This window comes from Rhinolophus hipposideros (assembly GCF_964194185.1).
Source record: "Rhinolophus hipposideros genome assembly, chromosome: 4".
NCBI lineage: Eukaryota > Metazoa > Chordata > Mammalia > Chiroptera > Rhinolophidae > Rhinolophus > Rhinolophus hipposideros.
The window spans coordinates 59,894,306-59,899,858 of NC_138050.1; positions in this window are offsets into that span (position 1 = coordinate 59,894,306).

Sequence of the window (5,553 nt, forward strand, 5' to 3'; positions counted from 1 at the left end):
TGTTACCACATATCTGTATTCATCTGAAGTGGAAAGCTGCTTGTTATTGTGCTATTCTGTGAAAAATAAAATCATATCAAGTCAAATGGTTTCTTCAGGAAGTTTTTTTCTAAACGGACATATTTTATTTCTGCAGAAGATTGACGCAGTAATTCTGGTAGGCTAGGGTGGGAAAGCAAATGACTGGGTTTGGTCCTCCCATAAAGGAGATCTCCCTTTAGTTTATGCTGCCTCCTCGTAATCCCAAAATGAGAGGACCACGGATGCAGAAGCCCTCTTCCCACCCCCACATCAATGACTGAAGGATCAATTGGAGAAAATATAGCCTATAAATAAGATGGAGAGACAATGACCAGAAAGTTAGAGGTCATAGCGACCAAAGGGAGAGTTCCAAATAGCAGTGAGGGTTCAACAATGTCAAACATAAAATACAGGGGTAAGTACTGGTCTTGAGCACCCAGGTCCTGCTGATGGCTTTGTCATCCCTGACCTCCAGTGGAACCTACAGCAGCTCAATGACCTGTACATGACTGCCATCTGCCATCACCAGGGCACCAAGTTGTTTGGGGACCTCACCCCAGAGCATCTGTCACTGCTCAGGAACATCTCCAGGAGGGGCAGGAAGCCACCCTGCGGGGCTGCCAAACGGGAGGACACGACCTCCGAGTGTCCCCACACTACCTGTCCTACTACTACCAGCACGTGATTCACTACCCTGGGCTTCCAGGCCCTGGCGTGCAGCGTGGGCTCGCCTGTTGGCAGAAGTAGCTGTGAACCTGGGGTGTGACCCAGAGCAGTACACGCTCACCTTTGCCCCCAGGGCTGATGACCCTCTGCTGTCCACTGTTGGAAGAGCAACACGGAAGTATGGGCTTGGGGGAGGGGGGTGCAGGTGGTGGAACTTTTAGCACTAAGGGTATTTTTTTTAAATGTCTTTTGTACTGGCGTATTCCTAGTATGTTATAAAGTATTGGTCTCACTTGGAAAAAAGATATTTTCGCTCATACAAATTCTATAATTGTTTTATTATTATGACTAATGACGAGCGGGGAAAGGAAGGAGGAGGAACACATGCTAGAATGGGGCTAATGAATTTATTTACTTAGCAATATCTAATCAATTTATTTAGCAATGTGCAATAGCAAAACACAAGGGCAATTAATAGAATGTGCTGATGACAGAAAGCAAAGGTGGTAAAGACTAAGCTATATACATTGATAACAATGTCATGTCAAAAGAGTATACAGACATTTAGGTCTAAGAGATCCCAACATGTGTTTACTATTGATCAAAAATCACTTGGCTAAATACACAAATAATATCAGTGAGGAGTATCCAAAAACGGTAATAAGCTCTATAGGATAGTAACTATTACAGTAGATGTCAAAAGCTCACCAAACTGGGGGAGAACAGTACTGGAAAAGCCATAATTCAAAACCTTGCCAGGTCTGTAGCTGAGAGAAACTCAGGCATCTCCCACACTGCTGCTTGCTAGTTCCCAAGAATGCTGCTCTTGTTGTTAAAAGTCAAGGCGGCTTCTGATGCTATAAGCTGCAAGCTGCATACAAGTTTTCAAGGTGTTAACAATCTGAAGAATGTTGCTGTTGTCGTTGTTGTTGTTAGAACCCAGGACATCCCCTGGTGTTGTAAGTCTGGATGTTGCTGGAAGTCTTCAAAATGGTAGAATGATGAGAAATCACCAATGACAAAATGACCAGATAATGAAATAATTATAATTATACTGCCAACTGAGGTCTATAGTATATATTTTCTCAGATGTACCTTAGAGCCAAGTTTCTTGTTCCTGCCTCCCCCTCAGGGAATGGCCAGTTCCAGGAGGGTCCGGCAGTTACTGATATGAATGTTGCCCATCCAGCCAAAGAGCCAGTTCATCCAGATAAGCAATACCTACTGTTCTTGCTTGGGACCATCAGCCCAAGGTCTTCCAAAGCCTGGCAACGTGCCTGTCACGTCATCCTGATATAACGTAGCCACTTCTTCACTTTATCTGCTGATGTGCGCAAAACAGACAGAACAAAGAGAGAATTTTCTCAACCCCTGATCAAGAATTTCTTTAACCCTACGCTCACCATCACCTCACAACATGGACAGCACAACAAACATCATCTCATAGCTCCCCTACTCGAGAGAATGAGACCAAACAGAAAACCTCATCTCATGTCTCCCTGCTCGGGAGAATGAGACCAAAGGGGGAATTTACTCAACCCCTGATCACAGCACAGAAATCACCTCACATACAGGAACAGACAAAAGCTAATAGACAAAAGCTCACATCAACCAATGAAGGCAAATTTTCTTCAACATCTTTCCTACATTGACAAATGACAGTTTTTCATATCATTTTATATTCAGGCTAGGGATAACAGTGCTTCTTCTATTATAAATCCTACTTGATCTTTAAAAACATGTATTTACTATGCTTGGACTATTTGGGCATTGCTTAATAAAATAAAAAGGATACAACATTCTATTTTATTTTTACTAAGCAATGTATCTTACATACAATTTACATGTAACTTTTATTTTAGTAATAGAAACAGTGAAATTATTTTTACTTCTTGATATTACTGTAACAATAAGACTTTAACTCATTAAGACATGAACTACAACCACATAATGATTCTGTCATTAATATGATGGTCTTGGCATCTTATGAATTATGTCCTTTGGGTCTGACAATCAAATTGAGTATTTTCATACTTTTTATTATAGGGAATTTTGAACATACATACGAAAAAAACAGAATAGTATGATGGAAATCTATATACCCCTCACCCAGCCCTCCAACTTTCTCCACTTCTCTTCCTTTAGTATTTTGAAGCAAATCACACATATAATTTTCTCTATAAATATTTTATATCTCTCTACAAGTTAACAATTATAACCATCTCATATCTAAAAAATAATTTCTTAATATCAAATATTCAGACAGATGATTTCCAACTATCTCATAAATATGATTTTCTAATAGTTTGAATTGGGATATAAAGAAAGTCACACATTGTGCTACCTCTTTTAAGTCTCTTTAAATCCAGAGGCTTCCCATTCTATCACTTTTTTTCAAGCAATTTTTCAAATTGATGAAACCGAGTTCTTCATTTTGTAGAGTTTCCTACAACCTATTTTTTGCTGGTAGTGTCCCTATTGGCTGATTGAAATTAACTTTGGATTCCTAATTGTTCCCTTAAAGACCTTCAAATAGATTACACAGTGTGCAGCATTTAAAATAAAATGTATTGTTTCGGTGATTAACTGTCCCTTCTGGAACTGCAAAACTGAGCTGTTATCGCTATAGAGATGTTACATAGTTGTATGGTATATACAGTTGTGACATAGTTAGAGCTGTTAGAGCTGAAATAGCAAAATGTCTTACCATAAATGATAGGGAGGTATTGAGTGACTCTTTCTTGTGTTGGGCAGAACTAGCACTGAAACATCAAATGTCTTTGTCAGTAGAAATATTGCTAAATTTGTGAATGTCAATCACATAAACATTGTGCTCTCTAAACTCAAATTAAATGCATCTTGACTCAACTTCCCCTGAGCCTGATCCCGAAAATGTCCGTAGCCTCTCTCGTCTCACCAAACATGTAGTCAGATGTGATGGGGAATAGGTCAAAGTGGAAAGAGATAATACTTTTAATTAATTGCAATTAAAATAGCTCACTTTTACAAATCTTTGGGGCCCTGAAGCTCAAGCTTCTTTAGCTTTTGTGGTACATCTGCTTATGCAAATCACATAACATTAATTAATTTCCAGATTCTAGCAACAACTATTTACTCTCTGTCTACCATGTGTAAGGCCTTGTCCTGGGTACCAGACCTAACACAAATTAACAAAACACAAATCTTAACTTGGGAAGCTTACAGTTATAGATCAAGAAGAGACAATCTTTACAAATTCCTGTAACATGTAACTCAGGCTCATGCACATATACATAAGCACGTCCTGGTGGCATCTCATTTCCCCAGCACACATGCATACACTACCGGCATCTTTACTGGAGAAAACAAAAGCAGTTCTGAGGCCCAAGTTATTTGGCCTAAGCCACGTATCAAGAATAAGCCATTTGGAGTGGATGTTGGCAAAATGAACATCCAAATCAAGCCTTCTGGTGACGTACATGGCCCGGCCTCTTTCAGAGACACAAGACTAACGAAGCTAAGAGGTATGTGTTTCCTCTTGACTTTAAATACCCAAGTTATAACATATGCTGATGGTGTAGCCATATGCCATTAAAAGTGGGGAGAGAGATTCAGGCTCAAGTTTTAAGGATACGAAGGAACTTGGGAGGACAGAATGGAAAGTGTGTCATAAGCTATCCCCTGCAAGATTTAGACATAGGTCTGAGGATTTCCTAGTTCTGCACACAACTATATCCCTCAAGGGCCTCCCATTACTTGGAAAAAATAGGGAAAGCAACAGGAATTCATCCATGAGTCTAAGGTTTCCAAATTTTCTCAGTGCTCCTAGTGTCTCTACTTTGTTCATTGCATCCCTAGACCAAAACAAACAGTTAACAATTCTGAATATTAAGTAGCTTAGGTCCAAACAATTTAACTATTATTTATATCTTAACAACTGAGGAGTTGTTTGAAAAATATATATGAATTGAAAGAAAAAAATTATTTCATTCTTAAATAACCACAATTACTTCCTCACTAGTGGGATGCGTATGCATTTGAGTGCTGCACAACCTTTCAAACGTGGAGAATCAGATTGGACACACCACACTATTTTTGTGTAGTACTCGCTTTTATTTCTGCAACAGCTAATCAACTCAGCCGCACAATGAAATTATGTAATGGAAAGGAATGTTTTTCACTGTGTAATAATGAAACTGTGAACTACCTTGAGCCAGTAGTTCACAAAGTTTCCAACAGATGTCGCTGTGTTTCCCTCACAATTTGAAAATATTCTATGAGGCCACAGAGCACGTGTTTGGAACTGCCACCTTGCGTTTGTTGCAATGCTTTGTTTTTTTTCTTGTAGTTTGTTCAAGAGCAGGTCTTCAAGAACAATAGGACAATGAGAGGTGGTGTGAGCAGGGCAAAGGAACAACTGAGTAGTGACAGAACAAAGCTGGATTCATTCCTTTCTCCCACCAGATTACCCTATATACACAGTCACTCTAACTTGAATCATTTTAATTTTGTGACAACAAAACTCTGGTGGGCCTTGGTACATTTCCATATTTCATTCACTCCCAACTCTGGCTATTTCATACCTTCACTTCTGTCCTCAAACCTCAAATACCTTCTACCCCATCCTCACAAAGAGATGACATTCTTTGTACTTCAGAGAGGTGAAGAGACTTTTCACACTCTCTTCACATCTGCACCTACATATCTACTTCCTCACCTCTTACTATAGATGAACAATTCCTGCTGCTATCTCAAGCCAATGCCTCCTTTTGTGCACTCGATCACATTCCTCCTCATATACTCAAGGAATCACTTTAACATTTCTCCTCTCTCTCTACTACATCATTTTTTCTCTCTACTGAGTCATTCCGAACAGCATGCACATTA